This window comes from Natator depressus, chromosome 1, assembly GCF_965152275.1.
Source record: "Natator depressus isolate rNatDep1 chromosome 1, rNatDep2.hap1, whole genome shotgun sequence".
Classification (NCBI taxonomy): domain Eukaryota; kingdom Metazoa; phylum Chordata; order Testudines; family Cheloniidae; genus Natator; species Natator depressus.
Window position 1 is genome coordinate 225,249,135 of NC_134234.1, and position 19,015 is coordinate 225,268,149.

The 19,015-nt window shown below is 41.5% G+C and overlaps 1 protein-coding gene across 2 annotated transcripts in view; it reads right to left on the reverse strand.

The window, feature by feature from the left end:
- PRR5 (proline rich 5) overlaps positions 1-557 on the reverse strand; it is a 128,141-nt gene extending 127,584 nt beyond the window's left edge. The window contains exon 1 of one of the 2 annotated variants that reach the window (XM_074936598.1): positions 190-557. The gene's annotated coding sequence lies outside the window, so the exon portion shown is untranslated. The remainder of the gene's footprint in view (positions 1-189) is intronic. The other variant, XM_074936613.1, reaches the window with a different exon arrangement.
- Positions 558-19,015: the final 18,458 nt, after the last annotated feature.

Below are 19,015 nucleotides of genomic sequence, written 5' to 3' on the forward strand. Positions count from 1 at the left end.
GCCTGGACTCCCTCTGAGCAATGCCCGGGTGGAGGGGAGCTCGGCTCCCCGGTCATTCGCAGCCACGCGGAGCCTGCCCCCCCAACCACACACACACACACACACACACACAACCGCGCAGCGAGGCTCGGCGGGAATGTGCCGGCTCCACAGACCCGAGCCGGGACCCCCACCCCTCGCTCCACTTACCGCGTGCGCCCGCAAGCCGGGGAGCTGCTCTGTGCCTGCGGGGGAAGAGGGGCTGGGCGCGGGGGGAGGCAGCAAGAACAGAGCGCGTCAGCCCAGCGGAGCCGCCTGCATGGCGGTCACACGCCGCCGGGGCTATGGCAGATATTGCATCCTGCTGCCATTGCTGTCTCCCCCTTGGATTTATTTGGCGGTGGGTTGTGGTGATAGCACCCTCTCTTCCTCCCCTCTCCCCCTGCTGCTGCTGCTGCGCTCCCTGGAAGGTGCAGTCACCGGAGGGGAGTCGTTGAGATGCACAACGCGCTGCGCCTGCACTTGGCGCCCTGCCAGGAATTGGGGTAGGGGGTGGAGAGAGCAGACTGGAAAGCAGCATCCGCTTCGCAGACAGTGCGAGAGAGCGCGCGCGCGCAAGCAATAAAATAAAAAAATAAAAACAATTAAAAAAAACCCCACACCCTCAAGAGTGTGTCCAAGACGCCACGAGGAGCAGGAGAAGTGTGTGAAGCACTGATCGGCTTCTCCTTTTCTTCTACTGCTTGCTGAGCCAGTGTAAAGAAACCACAGGGGGTGGCTCTCCAGATTCCCCCCTTCCAGACCCAACATGATGACATGCAAACTGCCCGAGCCCCTCGCTCTTAACTGCGGCCGGGGGACACTCAGAAGTTCCATTCTGCCAGGAATCCTGACATTCCGAAACGTCCCTTTCATCCCGATTGGGAGCAAAAAGTCCAAACTTCAAAATTTCCTACAAAACAAAATTTCTGGGGGAAAAATAGTTTTGGAAATATGGAAATGACCTTTTGGATATATATCGCTTCAAAAAGGTCGTTTCCATGTTTATAGGTACAAATTGGAAATATTGAACCAACCACATTGAAGTTGAATGGAGCGCTTCAACCTTATCAAAATGAAATTTTCAAATACTTTTTCACTAAATTGATACATTCCCATTAAATGTTTTGTGCATGAAAACTGTTCTGTTGGAAAATTTTTCACCAGCTCAACCTTCACTCTCCCTTTCTCAACCACTTAAATTAGGTCTGTTTTTTTTTCATGAATTAGGTCAGGAGGTGTTGTTATAGACAATGGGATATAACACTGCACTAAAAGACTGGATGCTGGTCACTGGTGCTTTAAAACCGCTGAAACTAGCAGTGAATCCTGTGTCTGCGAAGATGCATGTTGGTAGACAGGTGGTTACTGTTTTTTTGGTTATTCATTGATGACCTTGTTTGTTCAGCCTGTAAGTTAGTTTGCAGAACAATTCGAGAGATCAAGCCTGGTGATTAGACTACTTTGTGCTCTGCTGAACTGTTGAATTGTTACTGCTGGGGGGGAAATGGTAATACCACAAGGACACTAAGACGGATATTAAATTCTTAAAGGAAAGGCATGTGTTTAGCCAGAAGCTTGCTGGAGCTAGGAATGCAGGTAAGCCTGTCTATCCATGTTCACCATGTAGATTTACCACTTATCTGATAGGCTTGGTTCTTTTGCACAGTTTTGAATGTGCTTTGCAATCAGTTGTGTAGTGGTATTTCACACATGCAAGAACTATAAGTAATGTACAACACATTGGAGAAACAACTGATGAATGCAAAACTCAAAGTCACGCAAAACTCACCTAGATTTGGGTTGCACTAGAAATTTAATATCAAGAACAGGATCATTGAGAGATTTGCTAAGACTTAATTGTGAGAAATCCTAACTGGATTTATGGCTATGCATCCTGGTTTCACATGATCTTAATGAGAAACCAAGTGATAGTTGACGGTTTTGCTTTAAGTTGTTTGATGTATCCAACCCAAAATTCAAAAGAAATCCTTCAGGGATCTATACTAAATTAAGGTTTGTGCAAAGCAAATCCACCGCAAGTCTTGGCCCCCTCTAATTGTAGCTCATTTGGGGGGTTTGGTACATGTTATACTTAGGTTTCCTACCATTTTTAATGGTTTTGTGAAAAGGAATGCTTGTGCCATGAAGCCTGCTGTCAAACTTTTGCAGCATTTGTAATTTTGGGCTTTAAACTACATCATCATGTCGCAATATCACAAGCCTCAAAATTAAAGGCACTTCAGCAGTCTTGTAAACCAGAGGTTCTCAACCTTTTTCTTTTGGAGGCCCCCCAACATGCTATAATAACTCCATGACCCACCAGTGCCACAATAACTGGTTTTCTGCATATAAAAGCCAGGTCCGGCGTTAGGGGGTAGCAAGCCGGGCAATTGCCTGGGGCCCCATGCCACAGAGGCCCCCACGAAGCTACGTTGCCCAGGCTTCAGCTTCAGCCCTGGGTGGCAGGGCTCAGGGACCTGGGCTTCAGCCCCATGCGGTGGGACTTCAGCTTTCTGCCCTGAGCCCCAGCGAGTCTAATGCTGGCCTGCTTGGCAGCCCCTGTGAAACCTGCTTGAGGCCCCCCAGGGGGCCCCAGACCCCTGGTTGAGAACCACTGTTGTAAACTATAGTTGTTTCAGGTGATCCTGCTGTGTGTTGCACACTCACTTCTCAATTCCCATGGATTCCAGTGGAAGTGTATGGACATCAGTACCTTATTGGATTGGGGTTCCAGCCTTATTAATTAATTTATTAATAATAACTTCTGTAATAGCATCATATAAAAGTGACTAAAAAGAACAGATATAAACAAAGCAAAAAAAGCAAAGATTACACAAAGAGAGAGAGAGAGACAGAGTCCTCTCTTTCACGCCAAATTCTTCCCTTTAAATCAGTGAGAGCAGCACACTTTTATCTGGCTCTTACAGAGGATCAAAGAAAAAAGGACATACTATAGAATACAGATGACAAACCTCATGCTACCATCCTTATATGTTATAGCCTCAGAACTCCCACTGATTTAGATGAGCATTTTGCATGAGCGAGAACTGCAGTATTGAGCCTGGTACAAGTTTAACTCAGGTTTCAGAGTAGCAGCTGTGTTAGTCTGTATCCGTAAAAAGAAAAGGAGTACTTGTGGCACCTTAGAGACTAACAAATTTATTAGAGCATAAGGTTTCGGCTCTAATAAATTTGTTAGTCTCTAAGGTGCCACAAGTACTCCTTTTCTTTTTAAGTTTAACTCAGTGACCCAATAGTCACATAATAGCTCAGTTTATTTTCTGCATATAAGGGGTGGGGGCAGGTGGGGGAAGGGGTGTTACTATAAAAATTAGCTTAGTTGAACACAGAAGTCTAAGGAGAAAATTGTGTCGTTATGAGTATGAGGTACACTGAGGTGGGTTGGCAGAAGCAGAGCAATTACAGCCAAGCTGAGGGTGCGTATGGGGGATAGAAGGTAGAAAATCTGTACTAATAAATAGAGCTGATGGAAAAAAGTTCATTTCTGGATGATTTTTTTCCAGTTCCCTCCCCATCCCTTTTCCAAGCCAGTCAGGAATAATTTTGTCCAAACATTTGTGATTTAGGGTCAGATTCTCAGATGCACCCAGTTTCAATATAATCTGCAAAAATTTACTCCCCTCCGCTCCCCCCCGCAATTAAACAAATTTTGGGCCTGATCCTACTTCCACTGAAGATACTGGGGATTTTGCCACCAACTTCAATGGGAGAAGGAGCAGACCTTTAACAAGGAAAGAAATACAACGCTTTCCACCCTAAACTGTTGGTAATTATTTTTTTAATATTGCATCATTTTTTTTCTTTGATAGGTTACCAGGACAAATTGAAAACCTTAAAAAATGTGTTTGCTGTACTGCCTGTTTTCTTTCTCATTACATTATCTTTAGAAATTCTAAAATAAATGTTAAAAGCAGAGTTAGTGTAGCTACAAAAGAATTAGAATTGAATATTCAATTTTGTTTCTTTGATCTAAAGAACCTATAGGATTAATATGTTTCTAAAGATGTGATACATGTCTCCTGCATCCAAGACTCTGCTCAAACTCAAAAATACTAGGTTGTTTAACAAAAAACACAAAATATATAAATTACATTCCCTATGGAAGGTCTCTGAAGCTTCCATTCTTTTGCTTAGAAACTGTATTTTGCTTAGCAAGCACAAGAGTTCTTTACTATTCATTTTAATTATATTTTAGGCCTCAGTCCTGTAACTGGATCTGTGTGGCACCTATACTGAGCCCTGTTGACTTCAATAAGGCCCTGCCTGGGTGCAGAAGCCCATCTCTGAGGATTGGGACCTTATTTTGTACTGCTAATTTGCAACTGCTTCTTAATATGTGTGTGTGTGTGTGTGTGTGTGTGATCATCCAGATGTTATAACTTGGAGTCAAAAGTATTTAATCTTGCCTGGTTTTCACAAAGGAAAAACAACATACTGGTGGATTAAAAATAATCCCAGGATGAGTTGGAATTACCCCAGTCAAAGTTTTATCGGAATCCTCTGCTAATGGTAAGATATACAGGTCTGTCTCCGCACCTGATCAGAAGAGGAAGGCCTAGGGCATATTCTATATCTAAAAGTTTTACTGGGGGAACTATGTCAGAAGGGGTGTGATTTTTTACAATATACTTATACCAGTAAAAGCCATAGTGTGGACACAATTATACAGATATAACAGTAATTTAAACTGGTATCATTATTCTCCTTCATCTTCATAACACTATAACTGCATTCACAGTAGGAGGGTTGAACAACTTTAACTATACCCGTATAGTTAAAGCAGTACAACTTTTGTGGGTAGACAAGGCCTAAAAGAGCAGTTCATAACAGAGGTGGCTTAATTTTGTCTGATTTTCCCTTTCCCCTTTTTCTTTTTACTATCTCAGAGGAAGAATACAGCCAAGAGAAAGAAAACCATCTTACATAAGAAAAAATTAGAAATTACCAAATGCCTGTGATAGCAACAATATGGCTTCCCAAGGATAAAATATGTCCAGGGAAACAACAAAGCTAAAACACTAGGCAAACAGGCACTGTACTCCAAGGTTATGTCTGCCCAGCAAAAGCTGTGCATGGCTAGCCTTCCCAAGCTAGCAGGGGTGATAAGCTGTGAAGGCAGCACAGCACAGGCAATACAAGCCCAGCAAGGACCCTGGGTATGTTCTTGGATCACTAGCCTGCTCTGAAGCCTGCACTGGGCTGTCTTCACCTCCGGTGTTACTCGCACGAGCTGGATTCAAGCTAGCCTCGGTAGGTTTGCCCATGCATAGCTTTTCTGTGTAGACATGCCCTTTGTCCCCTCCCTCCTGCCCCCTAAGAGCTAGATTTAGACTCTACTCTTATCTATGAAGATACCGTCAGTGAGAGGGAAAGAGGGCTAGAATCAGAAAGACAAAGTTGAGACTCATGTAGGGGGAGCCATTCAATTTTATGTACCTTCCCTCCTCCCACAGCAATGACTTCACTAGGTGACCATTCTGAGGAGCTACTAATCAAGGTGAGCAGAAGTGTCAACGGCTTTCCCTTCCCCCCAGAGCTGTGTGAAAGAGGGGAGTTAGCATGAATACCAGAAGCTGAAGCAAGAGTGCCATCCAGTCCAGCCCCCTGCAGATGATGTAATTGAGGGGGCTGGACTGGATGGCAGAAATCAAAAATAACAGCAGGTTATCACTGTCATTACAATAGTTGACATGGGTTAAGCTGGATGGTGACAGCAGCAGCAGCTCCTCCGATGGTTGATGACATCACACCACACCATATAATCACAGTCTGTGCCAAGATAGGCTTCCATGGTGTGAGCTAGATCTGTGGAAATTGTGACTGTCCATGAATTTTGGATGAGTGGCAACTGTAGTACTAACGTTCTCTGGCTGCCAGAGAACTGGGAGACAGGTATTGGTCATTTAAGCCTACATTTTCAAAGGTGTCTGCTAAATTGGGTTGGGGGCACAATTTTTGGGTGTCTAACTTGAGACAGCAAAAACAGTTGACGCGTTTGAAAATAGAGGGCTTAATATTTTTTTCACCCCAGTGGTTCACAGCTACCAAAAAGTGGGCAAACTGCGGCCTCCTAAATTAAACATGGGTGGATCTACCTCTCAACTCATAATGGTAAACAAGCCATTAGATGAAGGGAAATTCACATTAGTACAAGCACAGGAAACCACAGAGCAGCTGAAAGGATGAGTTAATGTTTGGAAAAAAGAGCATTGTATCCTGATACCAGTCAGAGCTGTGCAAAACTACTGGCTCACACCTTCACAGTGTATCAGTGCCAGGTTCTGTCCTCACTTCAGCCTATGTCAGTGAATACCCACTAAAACCAACCTCATCCCACAGATGTTACTGAGGGCAGAATTCATCCTTCCATGTGCAAGAATGACACTTTTCCAATCTGTAGAAACTACCTGCCATTTTCCTAACTATATTACGGTGAAAAAAAAAAGTTTTATGGTTTGTTTTTGTTTTTTGCTGTCTGTGAGATTTCAGTTTGTTTTGTTTTTTTTTACTCTTCCCTAATGTTAAGTAAACCCTAGCCAGAATAATTATGATGATCAGAAAAGCTGAGAAAGAAAAGAGAGAAGTGAGGATTAAGTGTATCAACACAGCACTTTTAAGTGTTGTTTCTATTTCAAAAGGTTATAAGGCACAGAGACAGACATAAGGTGATGGGAAAGTTGGGTTAAGTCATAAAAAATTTTACACCTTAAAGAAACAAAAAAGACAAGTGTTTAAGGGCCAGATTTGAAATCAATGGGAGTAAGGTGCCTATGTGCCTTTAAAAATCTGGCCCTAAGAAATAAATGGCCAGAATTTATCTTGACTTCAGTGGTGTCAGTCAAGAACTACACCATCTATTTAAGTACATACCTGGTTCCCATCATTGTAGCCTCTGAGCATCTCACAAGCATTAATGAATTTATCCTCATGTAACCCTTCTGCCAGGCAGAGTTGACAGCAACAAGGGCCAGGTTCAGTATGTAGAGGTTCCCTTTCAACAATACAATGCAAAACCAGCTCGAGCTCCCACCCAGTGACCTGGGAAAATTACACACACACCCCTGGGTGCCTCAAAGAGGCAATACTTCCCCTCTCACAAGCACAGAGTCTCAGTGTAGCAAAAAATCTTTAATAACAGGAGGTAAACAACTCAGCATTAAATTGGGAAAACACCACAACTAGGGTTCATAAACACAAACCATGAACCAGAAGACCCACCCCCAAGTAGATTGGGCTGTGTCCTTTCCCTTTGGGTTCTTAAGTCCAGCAACCCAAAAGTCACTCCACTCACAGTTGCTGTCCTTGGTCAGTGCAGCCCCAGAGTTCAGAAGTTCATCTGCAGAGTTCACCTCCCAGCCTGGGTGGAAGTGGGGGGAGGTATAGAGGCACCTTACACGTGCCACTGCTCAGGCCCTCAACAGGCAATATCCTTACCTCTCTATGGGGTTCTGCTCCAGTCTTCACCACCAGCTGCTCCACTGGCTGCGTCTCTCCTCCAGCCGCACAACAATATGTCTTCAGTTCCCCCCATCTATCTCAGAGGAACACAGCTCTCAGTGATTTCAGCTGTTAGTAGGGGAGCCTCACTGCTGGTGTACCTGGATAGTCTTCTTGCATCAGAACCACTAGCCCAAAGTAGGTCTAATGCTTAGACCCAGGTATCAGTGATTTCAGCTCTGCAGCATATAATAAGACTCTTACTTGAGTCTAAATTAGCTTTGTTATTACATAGTAGAGAGAGGAAGAGTCAAAGTGGTGTTTAGAGCTCTCAGAAGGGGCCCACACTCCCAGGTACAAATGCCTATCCCTGCCTCTCTCAATTCACTGGGCTTTGGAACCCATGTCCCTTGCCTAGTGAGTGCTGCTTAGTTGAGGGTGAGTCCCTCAGTCATAAAATGCCAAGTACAGTTCTACTGTCCTAGATTCACATAACCAGGATAACAACACTTTATTACTCCTGCCCCAATAACAAAGAGACTGGGGAGCCCACAGCAGCCAAAGTGACCATTTGGGCAAGCAGTCCCATCATTCTAGGCAGGTTGGGTGTGCCATGAAAACAAGATCAGCCCCTGAAGTCCTTTTCCACAGCTCACCACCAGATGTCAGGTGAGAGCTCATTCTAACTCTGCTTACACTCACAACGCTTCCGTTTAAAAAAAAATAGATGGAAGACTGAGGCCAATATTCTCCTAAGGTCACAGGATATGTATGGCACAGCTAGGCATTGAACTTGTAAGCTGGTGCCCCAACCATCAGGCCATGATTCCTTCTTAGTGTAAGATGAATTACAATCAGGCCCAAAATTCTGAGGAGAATATCCATTTGGGGATCCACCCCACACCAACACTCTGGCCTTAACATATTTTGCCCCCTTCCTGGCTGATCACTCCCAAGCTGTTCCTCACTGATTATTGATTAGTGATGTTATTTCCCATAGATACATGTTCTTTATGTTACAATGAAAGCTATTCCCTGATTTTGAAAGAGTGACCTCCAATAGCTCCATAATGCCTTCAGCTGACATCATTTTTGTTGACTCACTGTTTTCTTCTATAAGTCTTAAGTCAAGTCAATATTTAAAGAACAGAGAAGAATGTTTTTTTAATCCAATAAATAATACTTTGCTCTACTGTAGTGTCTTCCATCCAAGGATCTAAGGTGCTTGTACAAGACTTGGAGATCTGCAGAAGAAAAGTGCTATAGAGAGAGCTAGATATTAATATTATTTATAAACATCAATTATTTCACCCTCAGAGCACCATTTATGGTAGGTAAGTATCATTATTCCACAGCTGAGGGAAACGGAGGCACAGAGTGATTGTGACTTGCCCAGCATCACACAGCAAGTCAGTGTCAGATCTCCTGTGTCCCATCCCACAGTGTTAGCTCTAGATAACATTGGCTCTCATATAGCACCTTTCCATATTCAAGGCATCTCACAGTATTATGTCAAGTAAAATATTTGTGCACTGGCTGTATTGAAAAAAATGGCAGTCACTAAGCCATAGCGCGCACACACAGAACCTTGAACATTGGAACCATTTTTGTTTAGAAGATGTGTTGATCAAATATTGGGTATAAATGAAATGTACCATGGAATTTTTAACTTGTCAGTCATCGAAGGCAGGCAAAGGGACCACAGGGGACTTTGCAAGGGACTTTGCAAAAAACAGCATCTCCAACAATGCAATGTGATATGATGTCGTGTCAGGGAATTCAATTATTATTAAACTACTAATTAGTAGTAGCAGTATTGCAGTAACATGCAGAAATATCAATCAAGATCACAGCCCCATTGTGCTAGGTGCTGCTCAAGCATATAGGCAGACAGAGTATCTCCTTATATGAGACTTCAACCCTAGGGTGACCAGATGTCCTGATTTTACAGGGACAGTCCCGATTTTTGGGTCTTTTTCTTATACAGGCTCCTATTACTCCCCCCCCGCCCCCGTCCCAATTTTTCACACTTGCTGTCTGGTCACACTAACTGTCTAGCCTCTGAGACAAGATGGTTGTAAACAGAGAATATAGCCTTAAAGACACAGCACTTCAATAATTGATCTTATCAGAGATCTTGATTCTTGATCTTATCAGAGCTCATAAATTAAGGCTTAGATAGTAGACCTGGGGATTTAATAAGTGACACTCTTTTCCCCCCAGGACAGTGCTGAAACAACACCTCACTTGGGCCTAAGGACTTTGTGTTGCTGGAGTTATCAGGCCATATTTTTTTAATAGTTTAAACCAGCATGAAACACTTATACCAAACTTTGTATCACCACTGAATCTGGTACAAATTCAATATTCTTTATTTCTTTCCCTAACCTAAGCCATGTGTAAGTATTGCAGCTGTGCTACCAAACATTTGCCACATTCTAATTCAGAGCTGGCTGCATTTCAGTGATAGTTGAAGTGATTTCTGTAGTTAATAATGTAATAAAAAGTTTATAAAATGCTTAGGATACCTGTTGACTAAAAGACAATATTTAAATATAAGATTATTATCAAATTTCCCAAATCAGTGTAACCTTAACAATCCAGTACTAAAATGGCACAGATACATTATAAGAACCACCTAGGACAAAAAAATTGAAATATATTATAGATTATGACAATCTGGAATTTGTATGGATGAAAAAGGTTTAAATATTAAGATATCTTACCTCCCATTTTCCTATTTGCTTTCCTAAGATTGATATGATATATTGTATTTTTTTCTTTAAAATAATTCTCGTTTAATTGCTGTTTGTCATGACAACACATAAAGCATACCTGCAGTAATACCAAGCAGATCATAAATATGAATGTCACTCCAATGCCTTAGAAATTAATCATAGCTTTTTAAAAAGTCCCACACAAAAATTACTTAATAAAATCCTCTGAAGTATCTGATGCTACTCAATAAAAGTCAGGAAATTAAGACTGACACTCACCCTTTTAGATCCACTTACTAAAACTGTTATTTTAAAAAAATTGTGAGGGACCACATCTAGATCTGAAATCCCTATAATAGAACAGTATACCCTTTACAAGTCAACAGGGGCTGCTGCTTCTAAATTTAAAAAAACAGTTTGATTTTAGTTCTCCTTTCCCGATGAATTGTCTGAATTATCAACTATTTGCCTGGAAACGTTGGGCCAACTCCTTTCCATTTTACTGGTTAACTCCATTGACCTCAACTGAGTTGCACCAGCTGTCTAAGAGCACAAAGCCAAATAAACTCAAGTCTTCATAATCCTGGGTCAGGAAAGATTAGGAATGTCATTGAGGGGACACCCATGGCCTCTACTGGCTATTTAGGAAAGTGAGATATAGCTCCACATAGACATTTATTCTTCCAACTGTGGAAGACAGGGACAGATTAAGGATCTTCAGGATGTGGAGCTAGCATTTGAACTGGCTTGACAGAACAGTTAGTTAGTGAACAAAGAAGAGTGTATGGGGGTGGACAGAGAGAGAAGAGGAGAAGGGGGAAAATCTGTCAAGAAATATGCAAGAAATGTTTATGGGAATGGAGTCTGTCTGGGGTGATAAGGAAAAAGCAAAAAAAAGCAAGGAGTCAGATGAAGGAACAGATGTTGAACATAATGTTTTCAATAAATAGTTTCAACCCACCTGTGGTGGGAGGGCATAATAATACAATGGGGGGGAATATTTAAGGGTGGAGAGAAAGGAGTAAATAGGGAAAAGTTGACACCATTTTCTAATGTTTTAGGGCCATTCATTATTTTAAACCCACAAGCATGAAAATCCCATTTATGTTAGTGGGAGATGCATGCTGGAACTGAGGGCAGTGGTTAGCCCGCTGGTTAAATTTCTGAGGACAAATTTATCCCTTGTGAAAATCCTTTGATTTCAGTAGAGTTACACCAATGATGGACTTGGCTGATTGTATTTTGGTTCTTTGTGCTGTACTCTTTGGGATGCAATTTGGCATATCTCATTTAGGCCCCAGTCTTTCAATGAGCTCTGTGTGGGTGGTCCCCCACGGCAGCATAGACCCTTGTTGATTTTTAACTGACTCCCCATGGGCACACGGTTTCACCCATGTAGAGCCAATTGCAGGTTCATGTATGCCTCCACTGCAATCACAGGGAAATCTAGCTTGCTCAGGTACCAGAGCTGTGAAGCCATGCTAGCACATTCCAAAGAACTTCTCTTAAGAGGAGGTACTGATATGATGGAGATGCTGATTTATTTTATTTATTTTTAAGGGTCCCACTAATAGGAAGACACTCCCAAGAAAATCATTGCTTTTGGTGGGATGGACAGTCCCTGATAAGTTCTTCATGAAGATACCCTCAAAATATGGTAATTCTTCAAGGAAACCCAAAAGAGAAAAATGTTTGTTAATGGGGAGGGATAAGATGCCTAAGCAGTTAAATTCATTTGGAGAACTTCTTCCCACTAAGTGTGCCATTAGCAGGGCTTATAGGGTGTACAAGGATTAAATAATACTATTTTCCACTTGAAACCAACTTCCAAGGAAGTGGCAGGAGGCCAGTGGCTTGGAATATTTAAAATCTGGCTGAGAAAAGCAACAGAAGAGTTGCTTGAGAAATAATCCTGCATTAGAAGGATGAAGGCAGTTCTAAGATACTTTGGCAGGAATGGGTCCTAAATGAATAGTTGGAAACCCTCCTTCTACCCCTGAAGCAAAAAAGTTTAACATTGACACATCCTTTCAGAAACTGATGGTAAAAGTATCAGGAAGAATGTTAGCTGCCCTGCAAACAAAAGCAAGATGTGTTGCAAAAGAACATTGTTTTGCTACAGATGTTATCTGTGTGTGTCACGTGTTGTAGTTTCTGCCCTAATAAATAACGTTGTGTAATGAATAATGTAGAGTAAGGTTCCATGATGTGAAAAACTGGTTAGATCTGCCACAAAGCCACTCAAAAACTCCCGAGTGACACTTTATAACATTTTCCCATCATGACTGCATACAGTATGCTGTTTTTCATGATGAAAACCAGGTACCTCTTTTCCTTTTGACTGTGCTTCTCACTTGGAAAGTACATTTTGGAATGCACAGCAGGACATTGTGTAGTAGACTAATATGTTTGTGAATACAGAGCAGGGGAGCACCTTATTTCTTCTCTCCCTTTTAAGGGCTAAAATGGTGGCCTTAAGCCTAAGCCCACAGTGGTAGTGTGGAGCCACACTGCTTCAATAGGCACCCCTAAAGGCATTTGGCCAGATTCTCAGCTGGTGTGAATCTGTTTAGCTCACATGACTTCCATGGAACTACACTGATTTACGCCAGCTGAGGATCTGACCCATGGCATTTCAGGCTGCTACAGTTTCTTCTAGAGAACAGGGGAGTGCAGCCACGGAAACAGCCTTTGAAACGGTCCAATGTGTGCTCCTCTTGCACAGTGATAGCTCAGCTGGGCAACATATGTGGGAGGGAGCACACACAGACCACCCCTGCCCACTCTGGGGAGTCTAGAACTGCTGGTGGTATTAGACTTCCATTCTGAGTTTAGGTGAGCACAATGACTGTGACTGTACACAGATCTTGGGATCAGCTTTCAGTCACTCTGCCTTGAGGAGATGTCCAGTGTATGTCACCTCACACTGTTTGAGTCACATTTTTTCTGGGTTCAGTTTTATCATTATTGTTACAATGCTATCTAGAGGCCTCAACCAAGTAAGATCAGGGCCCCATAATGCTACGAGGTGCACAAACATAATGAAAGACAGACCCTGCACCTAAAAGCTAACTAGTCAAGATGGTCAGAGTGGGGGGGACACAGTGATGTGCCTGAGGTCACACAGAAAGTCATTGACAGAACTAGGAATAGAACCTAGCACTCCTGTCTTCCAGTCTACTAGACTACACTACCTCCCAAAGCCCTTTGCCCCACTTTTATATTTAGTGACAGGCTGGAAACTAAAGTATCCACCATTTATGCAATGATCAGGTACAGAATAAGCAGTGGCAATGTAAATCTTCCCCTTCCACCTTACAGTGTATCTCATCTGAAGAAACCAAACACAGGGTAGAAAAGCCCTGAGTTACCTGTCTATATGGAGCAGCAATGAGCACTATGTAGGGAGGGTGATTTCTAAAAGTGCACTAATGTGTTATGCTCTAACCGGTCCATGCAGACCCTGCTGATGTGCACTAAAAGTTCCGTAGTACTGTTTCAAACAAAAAGAAAAGGAGTACTTGTGGCACCTTAGAGACTAACCAATTTATTTGAGCATAAGCTTTCGGTTAGTCTCTAAGGTGCCACAAGTACTCCTTTTCTTTTTGCGAATACAGACTAACACGGCTGTTACTCTGAAACCTGTTTCAAACAACACACCCTAAAGTACACTAGGGAATTTTTAATGCACACCAGCAGGTTCTACATCAATGGTGGGCAACCTGCAGCCCACGGGCAGCATACGGCCCATCAGGGTAATCTGATTGCGGGCTGCGAGACATTTTGCTGACATTGACCATCCGCAGGCATGCCCCCCCCACCCCCCACAGCTCTCAGTGGCCGTGGTTCGCTGTTCCTGGCCAATGGGAGCTGTGGGAAGTGGCGGGCCACAGGGACACTACTGGACTGAACTTTACTACTACCAGAAGTGGCTTGAATTAGTGACGCAGAAGTTCTTGTACATGTTTCAGTTTGCAGAATGAGTAATGTACTACTCACTTCCATCTCTCATTAGCACCAGCATCTGTTAAGGAAGAATATAAGAAAGAACTAATGTGATGAAGGATACTTAAAAGTGAATCAGCTGCTCAGACTGTGGGACCAAAACCGTTGATACAATAGAGAAGGAGTTAAAAAGTAAAAATAATTGGCTCCTCCCTGAAGCAAGGCTTTTGGTAGGTTTAAAGAGGAACTTTCTCACTCTGCTAAATTTGGACGGAACATTTGCATGAAAAGCACTTTGCTTTGTCAGTGTTTTATGGCTCTGGGAAAACCTCATAATGTTCAGACGCAGGAGTTGAAATTGGAGATGCATTTATGGAGATACATCTATTTTAGCCTGGAACTCAGACTTAATATCTCATGAGAACAGACTCTTTTGTGAAGTTGTTAGTACATCCGGTTCTGGCCACACTGCAGTTACCAAGGGAATAATCTTTAACATGACAGTATCACTTCTGGTCCCATTGAAAATAAAGGCAAATAGAAAATTAAATAAATGCTTGTCAAATAAATGAACATTATTAATAAATATAAAAACAAATAAATACTTCTTCATATGATGGACAGCCAGACTGAGAATTCAGTGATCTAGTAGGTCAGAGAGTCAAGTACTGGGTTTGCATTTTTTTAAAAAAATTGCATAATTTTATGGCCAATTATAATATTTGTGTTATGCATGCTGAAATTTATGTAAACTAAGTTCATTGCCTGCAGGAGTCAGGAAAGTATTATCTCTGTCATATATAGTAGGGTTTAGTTCCTTCTTTGTTCTGTTGACAATGCCAGTCTTTATCACCTGTTAGTTCACTTCTCTCACAAGCATTTTCACACTTTTCCCCTCATTTATGGGGAAAATTCTTGATCCAACTTTGTAAAGCCACCCCCTTTTCCTTCTTCAAATCTCTCCATAAGACTTACCACTGTCACAATGTCTATAAACACTGCCATCTCATAATTGCTAAGCAATTAGCTAGCCCAGACTACTGATTATTATGCAAAAAAATGCTGATTTTACCATTACAGCATCCTCTCCCCGCCTCCTATTTCCCTGTTAATTGCACCTGTTGTATCATGTAAGAAACCTCGATTGTGAGCTCTCTGCAAAGTATCTAGTATGATGGGGCCCTAGTCCTTGATCAGAGCCTCTATAATGCAGAATAAGGCACGAATATTTGTTTACCTTTCTTCTTCACCTTTACCACAACTTGTAGTAACTATTGCCAGATGCACAATAATAGCTTTAACAGATCAATAACCTGAACTGTAATGGCAATTCCTATGTTTCAAAATTAGGAAACAGAGAAGCATGACAAGTATTTATTTTAAAATTAAACTTTCCTGAACTTTAAAAAAATACCTGTACAGTTTTTGTTTGTTTTGTTGCGTAGCCAATTTGCCCATCCAGGTAATTTATGATACTTCCTTTGTGTAACAACAGAAGATTCATTGCCAAATAGGATTGTTCTACCTCATAGTTTGGATTATTTTTTCATTTGATCCCATAATGAAGACATAATCCTTTGTTTATAACATCACAAGCTGCTATGAAAATGTTTGGTGTGTAACAAATTCAGCTTTATGGGATGATCAGACAGCTCAGATATATTGTCTTTCAACCGCAGCTCAAATCTAGCCTTGATCAGTCCAGACTGAAGGTCATTACCACCTAATGGCTGATTAATGGCTAATGTGAAATGAAGTTAGCAGTGAAATTGTTGGTTTTAGTCCAGTTCCTAGTGGTAAAGTGTACACATCAAAAAAACACTTCCACACGGAACTATTGTTATTAGTGTTGATACTATGCTATCACATTTTCCAAAAAAGGAGTACACCCTAAGAATTAGGAGAAGGTTAAAGGTGAAAACCCTTATATTTCAACAAATATCATTGATCCTCAGCAAAATGGTGAGAAAAACTGACTAAATGTAAAAAGGTGAATATTCTGAAGTATAATGTATTTGAAAGTTTTCAATATGAAAGTTCCTTTAAAAGAGTGAATTAATCCCTTTAGAATATTCTATTTCAGAGTAAACTCATAGCACCAATTCATTTTCACAATATACAAATATAATCACTTTCATAAGGCACAATTACATATCTTGCAGAAAATGATATCAGGTCTAAGCCAATGAGTTGCAGATTCTGGTTACAAAAATACTGGCCTCAGTTCTTGTAACATTTAAATTCTGTTCTGCATATCAGATGAGTATTTGACATAAGACTGCGGGGTGTGAAGATCACACTTTAGCAATCTCTGCAATGTGCAGTAGATCTCAGACACACCCAGTGTCATCAGAAAATCAGGCAGGATGAGGTCATGTGTTTGAAAGCTCATTATTTTAATTTTATCATTCTTGTAATATAAGTTGGAAATTCTGGATGTATGTGTGTCCAGACAAATGAATGCACAAATAGTTGGACCCTCGTTCAAAGTAAGGCCATGTAAAAGGGCCTTAAATATCATTCATTTCTGCTTTACACACACTATATGGCCCCTTTGCTATGCTAAAGTGGTATAAAGCAGCCTCGAATGAGAATCAGGCCCTTACTCTTCCTAGACAACTAGGAGAGTAGGTAATGCCACATGTTTTTTCAAAGGCAATTGAAAGATAATCCCCCCTACATACACAGTAAGGTTTTGCATTTCACCTGTGGGCCTCAATGTCATGGTAATTTGACATGCTTAAAATGCGCTTTCCTCTAATGAGCATCTTCACTAGTGAAGTATACTTATTTCTCTTTTAAGTGAAAGAACTGATCTGAATCTTTTAATCTTTGCTTAAGCCTTAATTGATGTTTTGCTTAATTGGAGTATTCTTTCATTCTGGATGCTTCTTTTTCATATGTCAAAACTAATGGCTTCAAAGGGTCACTTCAATCATCCCTGCAGAAAGACAGAAAATTGCTCAAAGAGATTAGATGCTTGGAGGGGGAGAAGTCTTGGACAGATAGACTGAGAATTCAGTAGAAAATATCTACCACAGGCCTCTATACAGAGGCAGTGAGGTCAGTCATGGCTAGTGTGCATATGAACCTTATAGCAGATCACAGATTTTGCTGTTTTATAACACTGATGGGACAGATATTGAGTGCAGCAGAGTGGGAGGGTGGGCACTGAGCTGGTGTAGAAGGAGGGTTTCTTGTCAAAAAGAGGGCATGAATAGAGCACCTCTGTGCTTTGACTATATCTGGCTGCTAGAATAGTCTTTAACAATGCACTAATTGTACTGGGGACTCCCCAAAAGGGAAAGTGCAAAGGTGATTAAAATCCACTTTTGCACTCCAAGCCCTTTCTGTTCTTGCATCCAGCAGAGCTTGCCTGGAATGTAGCATCAGGCCCAGGGTTTAAATCATGGCACAGACTTGTTTTTAAACAAACAAAAAAGCATGGAGCGCACAAATCTTAAAATGTAATGATAAAACTATTTTTTATTACTTTCTGTAATCCTTTCAAAGTATTTTGGGCTACAGCTCTCTGTAAAAGAGAACCATGTGAATTAATGTCATATCAGCTGTCAAGAGCATCTTAGGGCTCAGGGCAGGTAAGAACAAAATCCATCTACAGATTTATATGCACATTTATACATAAATATGCAGTAAAGTCATATTTTGGCATATGTACTTCAATAATTCTAGCCTGAGCCCTGAACCTATAAAAGGATCCACAAGACTTCACCATTGACTTCAATGGGACTGTGCCTGGGAGTAAATGTCTTCACATGCTAGATCAGGCCCTCTGTAATTGATACAGAGAAGCAATGCATTGATGTCAGTATTGTTTTCCACTACTCATCACTGTGGCATTACGCCCCATATTCTTCATAGTAGTATTATTATGATATGATTATGGCATAACTAGGATGTATTTTATGCAAGATAGGTCATGTAAAATATCATTTAAAAGGTTACGGTTCACTGAATATGATTATCCTATTTGTATGCATGTGTCATTTTGGTATCTGAAGTTAGGAATATTGTCTATGCAGCTATTACAAATGTGTTTACACCTGGGAAACGCCCACTAGGCAGAATGCAATCAGTCTAGATGGCTGGCTGGGAAGGGCCATTAGGGAGAGCAATAGATCTTAGAAGAAGCTAATTTCCCAACCAGGGAGCCGTCTTGAGGATACTACAAACAGCCTCCAAGTCAGGCTGCTGTGACCCTGCAGGGGCATGTGATCGAGTCACCTGGTACTGGACTCCATCTTGGAATACCAGTGTTTTTAAGGCAGGAGAGTGGCATCATCATGGTTCTTCACTGACTCCCCGCCCCAAAGAGACTCTTGGAAACACCTGCAGAACTGGGAGGAAGGGCTGAACCCAGACGAGAGAAATTTCTAGCCTGTGAAAGGAATATATGGGTTTTAAGCTGCAAGCAAGAGCAACTTGCCCTTTAAGAATCTCTGCAATCGGCTTAAATCATCATTTAGGGTGAGAATTTGCTTCTCATACCCAATCTCTTTATATTAAGCTTAGATTGCATTTATTTGTGAGGTAATCTGCTTTGATCCCTTTGCTATCCCTTATCATCACTTAAAATCTATCTTTTGTAGTTAATAAAGTTGTTTTTGTTTTGTCTAAAACCAGTGTGGAAATCATAACTTGGGGCAGAAAGCTGTTGCATCTGTCTCTCCACATCGAGGGAGAAGGCGAATTTTATGATCTTATGCTGTACAGTTCCTTGTGCAGCACAAGATGGTATAATTTTGGGTTTACCCTCAAGAGGGGGTGTGCACCTGAGGAGCTGGTAAGTACCCTGGCTGTATAGTATTCCCATGCAGGGGCTGATCAGAAAGCCTGTCTGCATGTTACTACAG